This window comes from Lepidochelys kempii, chromosome 26 (assembly GCF_965140265.1).
Source record: "Lepidochelys kempii isolate rLepKem1 chromosome 26, rLepKem1.hap2, whole genome shotgun sequence".
Lineage (NCBI taxonomy): Eukaryota > Metazoa > Chordata > Testudines > Cheloniidae > Lepidochelys > Lepidochelys kempii.
The window spans coordinates 11,436,627-11,448,655 of record NC_133281.1 but is presented as its reverse complement, the minus strand read 5'-3'; positions in this window follow the sequence as shown (position 1 = coordinate 11,448,655).

Genomic DNA, 12,029 nt, shown 5'->3' with positions numbered 1-12,029 from the left:
TCATAGAATCATAGAATATCAGGGTTGGAAGATGTCAAGGTTCCTCCCCCACTCTGAACGCTAGGGTACAGATGTGGGGACCTGCATGAAAAACCTCCTAAGCTTATCTTTACCAGGTCAAAACTTCCCCAAGGTACAAAATATTCCACCCGTCGTCCTTGGATTGGCCGCTACCACCACCAAACTAATACTGGTTACTGGGGAAGAGCTGTTTGGACGCGTCTTTCCCCCAAAAATACTTCCCAAAACCTTGCACCCCACTTCCTGGACAAGGTTTGGTAAAAAGCCTCACCAATTTGCCTAGGTGACTACAGACCCAGACCCTTGGATCTTAAGAACAATGAACAATCCTCCCAACACTTGCACCCCCCATTTCCTGGGAAATGTTGGATAAAAAGCCTCACCAATTTGCATAGGTGACCACAGACCCAAACCCTTGGATCTGAGAACAATGAAAAAGCATTCAGTTTTCTTACAAGAAGACTTTTAATAAAAATAGAAGTAAATAGAAATAAAGAAATCCCCCCTGTAAAATCAGGATGGTAGATATCTTACAGGGTAATTAGATTCAAAAACATAGAGAACCCCTCTAGGCAAAACCTTAAGTTACAAAAAAGATACACAGACAGAAATAGTTATTCTATTCAGCACAATTCTTTTCTCAGCCATTTAAAGAAATCATAATCTAACACATACCTAGCTAGATTACTTACTAAAAGTTCTAAGACTCCATTCCTGGTCTATCCCCGGCAAAGACCCAGCATACAGACAGACACAGACCCTTTGTTTCTCTCCCTCCTCCCAGCTTTTTAAAGTATCTTGTCTCCTCATTGGTCATTTTGGTCAGGTGCCAGCGAGGTTACCTTTAGCTTCTTAACCCTTTACAGGTGAGAGGAGCTTTCCCCTGGCCAGGAGGGATTTCAAAGGGGTTTACCCTTCCCTTTATATTTATGACAGAAGAGACCTCAGGAGGTCATCTAGTCCAACCCCCTGCTCAAAGCAGGACCAATCCCCAATTAAATCATCCCAGCCAGGGCTTTGTCAAGCCTGACCTTAAAAACTTCTAAGGAAGGAGATTCTACCACGTCCCTAGGTAATGCATTCCAGTGTTTCACCACCCTCCTAGTGAAAAAGTTTTTCCTAAAATCCAACCTAAACCTCCCCCACTGCAACTTGAGACCATTACTCCTTGTCCTGTCCTCTTCTACCACTTGGAATAGTCTAGAACCATTCTCTCTGGAACCACCTCTCAGGTAGTTGAAAGCAGCTATCAAATCCCCCCTCGTTCTTCTCTTCTGCAGACTAAACAATCCCAGTTCCCTCAGCCTCTCCTCATAAGTCATGTGTTCCAGACCCCTAATCATTTTTGTTGCCCTTCGCTGGACTCTCTCCAATTTATCCACATCCTTCTTGTAGTGTGGGGCCCAAAACTGGACACAGTACTCCAGATGAGGCCTCACCAATGTCGAATAGAGGGGGACGATCACGTCCCTCGATCTGCTGGCTATGCCCCTACTTATACATCCCAAAATGCCATTGGCCTTCTTGGCAACAAGGGCACACTGCTGACTCATATCCAGCTTCTCGTCCACTGTCAACCCTAGGTCCTTTTCCGCAGAACTGCTGCCTAGCCATTCGGTCCCTAGTCTGTAGCTGTGCATTGGGTTCTTCCGTCCTAAGTGCAGGACCCTACACTTATCCTTATTGAACCTCATCAGATTTCTTTTGGCCCAATCCTCCAATTTGTCTAGGTCCCTCTGTATCCTATCCCTGCCCTCCAGCGTATCTACCACTCCTCCTCAGGAGGTCATCTAGTCCAACCCCCTGCTCAAAGCAGGACCAATCCCCAAATTTTGCCCCAGATCCCTAAGTGGCCCCCTCAAGGATTGAATGCACAACCCTGGGTTTAGCAGGCCAATGCTCAAACCGCTGAGCTATCCCTTCCCCCTGCATGCTTCAGCTGCATGGAGTTATATACTACAGTAGAACCTCAGAGTTACAAACACCAGAGTTATAAACTGACCAGTCAACCGCACACCTCATTGGGAACCGGATATAAACAATCAGGCAGCAGCAGAGGCAAAAAAAAAAAAAAAATACAGGACAGGACAGTTTTAAACATAAACTACTAAAACCCGAAAAGGGAAAGTTTAAAAGAAAAGAGTTGACAGTGTAAGGAAACTGTTTCTGTGCTTGTCTCATTTAAATGAATATGGTGAAAAGCAGCATTTTTCTTCCGCACAGTCAAGTTTCAAAGCTGTTGTGACACACTCTGCTCCCCATATTCATCACAGTGGCATGATTATAATGTACTTGTGACATACCTGTGATGCACCTTGTACATTCACTCGATTACAGAAGTGGCAATTCTTCAACAAAAAGACTTCAGAAACAGACTCCAACGAGAGACTGCTGAATTGGAATTAATTTGCAAAATGGATACATTTAACTTAGGCTTGAATAAAGACTGGGAGTGGATGTGTCATTACACAAAGTAAAACTATTTCCCCTTGTTTATTTCCCCCCTCCCGCACTGTTCCTCAGACGTTCTTGTCAACTGCTGGAAATGGCCCACCTTAATTATCACTACAAAAGGTTCCCCCGCACCCCCCGCTCTCCTGCTAGTAATAGCTCACCTTTCCTGATCATTCTTGTTACAGTGTATATGGTAACACCCATTGTTTCATGTTCTCTGTGTATATAAATCTCCTCACTGTATTTTCCACTGAATGCATCTGATGAAGTGAGCTGTAGCTCACAAAAGCTTATGCTCAAATAAATTTGTTAGTCTCTAAGGTGCCACAAGTCCTCCTTTTCTTTTTGCAGATACAGACTAACACGGCTGCTACTCTGAAACTTGTACAGAATGTGCCCTGGAAAGTGTCATTGGAAAAGTGATGATCTGCTAAATATGATTATCCTCTTTGTGTGCATGTATCATTTTTGTATCTGGAGTTATAAATATTGACTATGTATCTGTATGTCAAAGGTGGTTGCAACTGGGTGACACCCACTAGGCAAAATGCTTCCAGTGAGACAGCTGATTGTGAAGGGCAGATTCAAGGTAATGAGCCATTAAGGGAAACAATAGGCCTTAGGAGATCCTTATCCCCCTCCTGGAAAGCCTTCCTGGGAACACTTCAGAAAGCCTATGGATAATGGCTGCTAGGACTCAGCAAGGCATGCAAAGCCATGTGACCAGACCACATGATACTGTACTCCATTTTGGTACCTGTATTTTTCCACAAACTGGGCTGGGAACTTGGCTTGAAACAAAGGGGTTCCTGCCATACGGAGAGACTAAAATAGATGGGGAGTGACATCATCTCTGGGCCTCACTCCCCACACAAGAGAACTCCTAGAAACATCCGAGGAAAAAAACTGGGGGAAGTGCTGTCCCATGCTAAAGGGATTTCCCTGTGAGTCTAGTCCTGAAAGGTGCTTAGGTCCCACTGGCATCGATGTGAATTGAGGGCTCTCAGCACTGTGCAGAACCTGACCCTACTACCCGTTCAACATGTGCCTCTCCTCTCAATTCTCACCTAAGACATCACTCTCCTGGTCTTAATTTCTCTTGCTTTCTGTTATTGGCTTCATTATGGCTAAATGCCTTATTTATTCATCACACAGTCTCTTAAAAGAATTATTTTCTTCTAATTATGCTGCATGCCGCCCTGCTGTTTTGCTTTACATTTGTAAAGAGTTTTGGATTACAGTTTGCCTGAAAGACAGTCAAGCTGAGTGGTGTATCATCCTTTCTGTTGTCCACTGGAGAGTGCACAGGATTTTGGACTCGGGAGATTGGAGTTCTAATCCCATCACTGGCACCAACCTGTTGGGTGACCTTGTGTAAGACTTGCCCAGCAAAATGGGGCCCTGATCTCAACTGGGGTCTCAAGATGCTACTGTAACCTGTAACATGGACTACTGGGGGTTACTAAAATCCCAACATGCCATAGCAGGAGTAGATGGCCCAGCACTAAACTGGCTCCAATCATTCCTCTCAAACAGAACTTGGAGAGTAGTGATGGGTAACTGGTCTCTGAAGGCTCTAAGCTCTGCACCCTGCAGGGATCCATACCATCCTCTCTTCTTTTCAATGTTAACACGAGACACCAGGGGCTTAGCTGCTAACAGTATGCCAATGACAATCCCAACTGATGCAACCACCACCACTACTAACCCATCAGAATACTTGCAGGAAATCAGCTCTTGGATGAAAAGCAGGTGGCTCAAGCTGAACCTAGGAAAGATCAACGGGATGCCAATTGGAAAAAGGAAACACTTTGAAGTGTTGGCCAAGTCATTACGTTCCCCCCTTCTATCAAGGGCTCACAGACACCATTTGTCCAAGTGCTGCTAAAACTCATTAAACTTGGATGACCAGGTAGCATCTGTTTCCAAAACTGCCTTCTGTCACCTCCAGATAGCTAGGAAACTTCTTCCCTTCCTCCTGGAGAGAGGCCTGGCCACAGGGATCCCTGCATTTGTCACTTCCAGGCTGGATTCATGTAACTCATTCTAGCTGGAGCTAATTGCAAAGAGGAAGGACAGAATCCAGCTGGCCCAGAATGGGGCTGCTCACCTTTTCCATTGCTCAGGCCACCATGACCACTTCAGGCCTGGGCCCAAGTTCTTCCACTGGCTTCCAGGCAATTTCTCATGCCAGTTTAAGGCCACGGTCCTAATTTTCAAAGCAATTAATGGATGAACTCCCCACCCCCCAGCTACATCAAAGATGGAAATTTGATCTATGATCAGCTGAGACAGCTGTGTTCCACTGGCAGCAATGCAGAACACTGAGTGCAGGAGGAAGCGTGTGAAAGCCGGGGACAAAGCCTTCTTTGGGGCCGGGATCTGCATATAGAACAGTCTTCCAGAGGAGACCAGGCAAATCTAGTATCTGACTATCTTTAGACTATGTTATCTAAATCATCAGTGATTTAGATAATGGCAGAGAGAGTACACTTATAAAGTTTGCAGACGATATCAAGCCAGGAGGGGTTGCAAGTGCTTTGGAGGACAGGATTAAAACTCAAAATGATCTGTACAAACTGGAGAAATGGTCTGAAGTCAATAGGATGAAATTCAATAAGGACAAATGCAAAGTACTCCACTTAGTAAGGAACAATCAGTTGCACACATACAAAATGGGAAATGACTGCCTAGGAAGGAGTACTGCGGAAAGGGATTTGGGGGTCATAGTGGATCACAAGCTAAATATGAGTCAACAGTGTAACGCTGTTGCAAAAAAAACAAGCATCATTCTGGGATGTATTAGCAGGAGTGTTGTAAGTGAGACAAGAGAAGTAATTCTTCCTCTCTACTCCACGCTGATTAGGCCTCAGCTGGAGTATTGTGTCCACTTCTGGGTGCCACATTTCAGGAAAGATGTGGACAAATTGGAGAAAGTCAAGAGAAGAGCAACAAAAATGATGAAAGGTCTAGAAAATATGACCTATGAGGGAAGATTGAAAAAATTGGGTTTGTTTAGTTTGTAGAAGAGAAGACTGAGAGGGGACATGATAACAGTTTTCAAGTACATAAAAGGTTGTTACAAGGAGGAGGGAGAAAAATTGTTTTTCTTAACTTCTGAGGATAGGACATGAGACAATGGGCTTAAATTGCAGCAAGGGAGATTTAGGTTGGACATTAGGAAAAACTTTCTGACTGTCAGAGTGGGTAAGCACTGGAATAAATTGCCTAGGGAGGTTGTGGAATTTCCATCATTGAGGATTTTTAAGGGCAGGTTGGACAAACACCTGTCAGGGATGGTCTAGAATACTTAGTCCTGCCTTGAGTGCAGGGGACTTGTCTAGATGACCTCTCGAGGTCCTTTCCAGTTCTATGATTCTACGTTGCAAAGCCTTTCTGCCATAAGTGACACAATATGAACATCCCTTTTATTCCCACCCCCAAGCTCCAATAAAACCAAACAGAAAAACCTACCCCAGATAGAGTTCTGACCCTGTCAGGGGAACAGTGCCAGGGACTCCATGAAGTGTACTAGTGACTTCACTACTGCTATTGATTTTACATGGAAAGTGCTCAGATACTATGTTGATGGGCAATAAAAACATTAGATAGCTAAGTAAGCTGATGGTCAATATCAAAATCAGCTCCCAAAATAAGCATTTAATTAGTATTATTAATAATTCTTAGCAATTACCAGTAAAATTTTTATCTGAGGATCTCAAAGCACTTTACACAGGAAGTATTGTTATCCCTGTTTTACAGCTGAGGAAACCGAGGCATGGAGAGATAAAGTGACCTGCCTCCCCAAGTTCCACAGTGAGACAATTTCAGAGTAACAGCCGTGTTAGTCTGTATTCGCAAAAAGAAAAGGAGGACTTGTGGCACCTTAGATACTAACCAATTTATTTGAGCATAAGCTTTCATGAGCTACAGCTCACTTCAATAAATAGATCAAATAAATTGGTTAGTCTCTAAGGTGCCACAAGTACTCCTTTTCTTTTAGTGAGACAATGGCAGAGCTGGCAAAAGATCCAAGGAGTCCTGACTCCAAGTCTGATGCTGAGGCCACTGCACCAAGCTGATGAAGAGAGAAAGAGAGATAGACAGTGTGTGTGTGTGTGTAGAAGGAAGGTGGAAACAGAGGCAGACTGGGCACTCCGCTTCTGGAGTGTCATGGAGCACAGATGAACATCAGACAGGATCTAAAAGGCCTCCCCCATCTCCTGAAAAGCAGAGGCAGTATGGCCAAGTATACAGGCCAATGGAGTGGGACTCAGGAAACCTGGGTTCTATTCCTACCTCTGACATTGACCTGCTGGGTGGCCTTGGGCAAGTCACTTCCTCTATTTCCCCATCCACCTTCAGTCAGACTGAAAGTTCTTTGGGGCAGGGACAGTCTCTAATTATGTGTATGGACAGTGCCTAGCACAATGAGCCCTCCTATCTCCATTGGCACCTTTAGACGCTATTACAGCTAATCAGAGATAGGTGGAAGTGAGGATGTGCAGTATCCTGGAGACAAGGGGAAGGCTCCTGAGTTTGCCACAGTAAGGACACAGACAATCTCAGGTTTTTTTAATGCCAGACTAACTCTACTGCCTTTTTGTCAAACCTCACACACAGGCACTTGCTGTTCTGCTGGTGCTTTATGTCTGACAAACATAAGAGGTTCTCAGGTTCAGCTTCTGACTGATAAATATATTTATATTCTTAATCTCCCCTCTCCATATGGTATTAAAGAAATGTAGTGATGCGGAGAAGGTCACTCAGCTGAGAAAGTCTATTGTTCTGAGAAATGAGGGAGGAAAAAAGCCATTTGATGCCTTCAGAAAAGCAGTAAGAAGAATGCTATTCCCGTTACACTACTTCATTGATTTCAGCTAGGTGGCCAAGGGGACTGGCAATAATGAGGTCTAGGCTGCCAATTCAAATCCAGGCTAGGTAGGGAGAGGCTGAAATTTGATGACTGTTCTGTGGCCTATGTGAAATGAGTCTGGTGGGTCTCTGCCCGGTTCCCAGTGAACACGTGGCCACAGCACAAAAAACGAACAGCAGAATTGGCACCAATTCTTAGTCAATAGGACTGAAAAGGCCGTGGTGACTAAACTCTCCCTCTAACCCCAGGTCAAGTTTGGGCTATACTAGGAGGGCAGTGCAAGGGAAGCTCGCCTTGCTGCTACCTACATGCTCTGTCTGACATGAATAAAGAGCAGAGAGGCTTGCCGTCTGGTGCCTTCCACCAGAAATCAAACCACACCAAGAAAAAACAACAAAGCAAAGTCCAAACTCTCCCATTCTAACCCTGACAGTTGGAGGCACTCCCCTTAAACACCCGCAAGGCTACCTCGCTGTTCTCCTTCAAATCCCTTCTTAAAACTCGTCTTTGCTGTGAAAACTACAAAAAATAAATAAAAATCTTGACAATGGTTAGACAGCTGGCGTGCTGAGACCACAGCCTATCATGCTGACCAATATTGACCCTCTGTTCCATCCATCTGTCTATCTCCACCTGTTGTCTCTTCTCTTATACTTAGATTGCAAATTCTTAGTGGCAAGGATCTTATGGTGATGAGCGTGATATAAGAATCTAAGTAGAATAGAATAGTGTAAATAGAAAAAGGATCATCTTTTGTTTGTACAGTGCCTCGCACAACAGAGTCCTCATCCGTCCCTGGGGTGCCTAGGTACTACTGTCATAGAAATCATTAAAAATAACACTAAAACCGTGCTGGGAATCTTAGTGTTGCCATATGGATCAGATCAATGTTTCATTTTACCTGGTACCCTGGCTCCAAAAAAATCATTAAGGATGTGATGCTTCTGAAGAAAGTGTGAAAGTCCAATAACGTTCACTTGTGAAATAACATGCCCATGGGGGAAGGTTTTTTTTCCAACCACAGAGAGTTAGTGATTGGGTTATGCCCTGAACCATGAGAGTCAACAGTCATAAGTATTAATCTTAGCTAGCATTACCACAGAGAATATTTGTATTTATAGAAATGTCTAATCTTTTATTGGCATTGGCTAAACTGCCTGCTTCAGTAATATCTTGTGGCATTGAGTTCCACAGGTTCATTGTTTACAAATAAACATTTTAAATGTGTTGGGTTTTAATCTGATTGTGCATTCCCCCTATTCTTTTACCATAAAAATGGTAAATGGAAGCATGTGAATGTCATTCTCCACATCCTATTACATACATTTATCATGTTTTTTCTTATTCATCTCTTCTCTCATCAAAACAGTCCTAGTCTCTGCAATCTCTCCTCAAAACAGAGACTTTTCATGCCTCTCATTATTTTCAGTGTCATTCTCTGGACCTTTTCTATTTATACGGTACCCTTTCTGAGCTGTGATAAACAAAAGAGAGCACAGCATTTAAGTTCATGTCATAACCCCAGCTGATACAACTGAACAATAATATTTCAGCCTTAGTGTCTCTCTCTCTCTGTCCTTATACAGTTTAACTTGTTTACTTTTATGACCAGAGAAGAATGTTCAGCAGATGTTTCACTGAGCTGCACATAACAATGCCTGCATAATTTCTGGAGGGGATTTAAGAACTCCTTGTTATTAGTTCAAATTGTTCCTATGCTCTGCTAAAGGGCTAAAACTTAAGATGTTCAAAGGAACTTTAGGGACCCAGGACCCCAAAGCCAATAGGCTTTGGGAACCTAATTTCCTTAGGGACTTTGAAAATCCTACCATAACTAGTTAGAACTGTTATACAATAGTGACATAGTGTCTTGTAATTTCAGTTAATTACTAGGGGCAAAACTTTCAAATTTAGGTGCTTAACTTTAAACACCTAAGATTGAAAGTGTTGGCATTAACTCACTTTATATATACACACACATACACAGAGAGAGAGAGAGAGAGAGATACACACACACTATATTAGTGAAGTCTAGCTCTCAGTACATTTTGCGTGCTGAGAGATTATGGCACGAACCGGACCTCTTTTCTTAGAAACACTATCGTCCTTATTTAAAATATTTTTTTTTATTTTTGTATCTCCATTGTAATTCCCTTCCCTTCATGGAACTATACGGACACTCTCCAGGAGCCAAAATGACACCTTTACATTCCTATCGAGTGGGCCAGCGAGTGAGTGGGCCAGAGAGAATGACTCTATAGACTGTGGTTAGAGGACTCACCCAGGATGTTGGGTTTATGCAGGGATGGCCAAACTTACTGACCCGCCGAGCCGCATATGACAATCTTCAGAAGTTTGAGAGCTGGTGAGTGTCTGTCAAGGTTCGGGGCTTCAGCCCCACTCCCATTGAATCCCCGAGCCCTGGTAGGCACCTCCTGCGGGGCTGAAGCCCTGTGACCCCCCCTCCTTGCTGGGCAGAAGCTCCTAACCCCACCACCCAACTGCAAGGCAGAAGCCCCAAGCACCCACAACAGTCTGGTAAGTGGAGAATGCGGGGAAGGGATGTGAGGGGCTCTGTGGCCCACACTTTCACTGTAAAAGAGCTGCATGCAGCTCACAAGCTGCAGTTTGGCTACCCCTGGGTTTATGTGTGGGTGCAGGATGGGGTTGGTGGCCGGTGACAGAAGAGATCAGACTAGATGATCTCTGGTGGCCCCTTCTGGCCTGAAACTCTATCAGGACCCAGCCCCTCTGTAACAATAACTCTTTAACTATTTATCCATACTGGAACCACTACATCAGGAGACTGTGAGGGAACTCCACATCAGAACGGCCCAATGGTTATGGTGGCAGATCATTGTTCAAGTCCCTTCTCCTTATTAGGTGGCAGGGGGATTGGAACTGGGGGCCTCCAACACCCTATGGGAGTACCCTGACCTCTGGCTAAAGGTTATGGGGGAGTTCCTTATTGCAAAAAAACACCTTTGGTGCCTAACTCCAAAAAGGATGCTCAGCTGTGAATCACTAGCAGAAATAGGCCCCTATTGCCATGAAAGGGGCAGGGTTTAGCACACATCCTTCTCATTGTGTTTTCCCACTGGCTAGTTTAGGAAGCTTCCTGCCTAGCATGCTTGTTGCCTAGCATGTGATTGTTAATCACAATCAAAGGTGCCTCTCTCTCCCCATAATGACAGGTTTCAGAGTAGCAGCCGTGTTAGTCTGTATCCGCAGAAAGAAAAGGAGTACCTGTGGTACCTTAGAGACTAACAAATATATTTGTGCATAAGCTTTCGTGAGCTACTGCTCACTTCATCGGATGCATGCAGTGGAAAATACAATGGGGAGATTTATATACACAGAGAACATGAAACAATAGGTGTTACCATACACACCGTAATGAGAGTGATCACTTAAGATGAGCTATTACCAGCAGGAGAGCGGGGGGGGAGGCGGGGGGGGGAACCTTTTGTAGTGATAATCAAGGAGGGCCATTTCCAGCAGTTGACAAGAATGTCTGAGGAAGAGCGGGGCGGGGGAGGGGGAGGTGGATAAACATGGGGAAATAGTTTTACTTTGTGTAATGACCCATCCACTCCCAGTCTTTATTGAAGCCTAAGTTAATTGAATCCAGTTTGCAAATTAATTCCAATTCAGCAGTCTCTCATTGGAGTCTGTTTTTGAAGTTCTTTTGTTGAAGAATGGCAACTTTTAGGTCTGTAATCGAGTGACCAAAGAGATTGAAGTGTTCTCCGCCTGGTTTTTGAATGTTATAATTCTTGACGTCTGATTTGTGTCCATTTATTCTTTTACATAGAGACTGTCCAGTTTGGCCAATGTACATAGCAGAGGGGCATTGCTGGCACATGATGGCATATATCACATTGGTAGATGTGCACGTGAACGAGCCTCTGATATTGTGGCTGATGTGATAAGGCCCTACGATGGTGTCCCTGAATAGATATGTGGACACAGTTGGCAATTGGCTTTGTTGCAAGGATAGGTTCCTGGGTTAGCGGTTCTGTTGTGTGGTGTGTGGTTGCTGGTGAGTATTTGCTTCAGGTTGGAGGGCTGTCTGTAAGCAAGGACTGGCCTGTCTCCCAAGATCTGTGAGAGTGATCGGTCGTCCTTCTGGATAGGTTGTAGATCCTTGATGATGCGTTGGAGAGGTTTTAGTTGGGGGCTGAAGGTGATGGCTAGTGGCGTTCTGTTATTTTCTTTGTTGGGCCTGTCCTGTAGTAGGTGATTTCTGGGTACTCTTCTGGGTCTGTCAATCTGTTTCTTCACTTCAGCAGGTGGGTATTGTAGTTGTAAGAATGCTTGATAGAGATCTTGTAGGTGTTTGTCTCTGCCTGAGGGGTTGGAGCAAATGTGGTTGTATCGTAGAGATTGGCTGTAGACAATGGATCATGTGGTGTGGTCTGGATGAAAACTGGAGGCATGTAGGTAGGCATAGCGGTCAGTAGGTTTCCGGTATAGGGTGGTGTTTATGTGACCATCGCTTATTAGCAACGTAGTGTCCAGGAAGTGGATCTCGTGTGCGGACTGGTCCAGGCTGAGGTTGATGATGCGACGGAAATTGTTGAAATCATGGTGGAATTCCTCAAGGGCTTCTTTTCCATGGGTCCAGATGATGAAGATGTCATCAATGTAGCGCAAGTAGAGTAGGGGCATTAGGGGA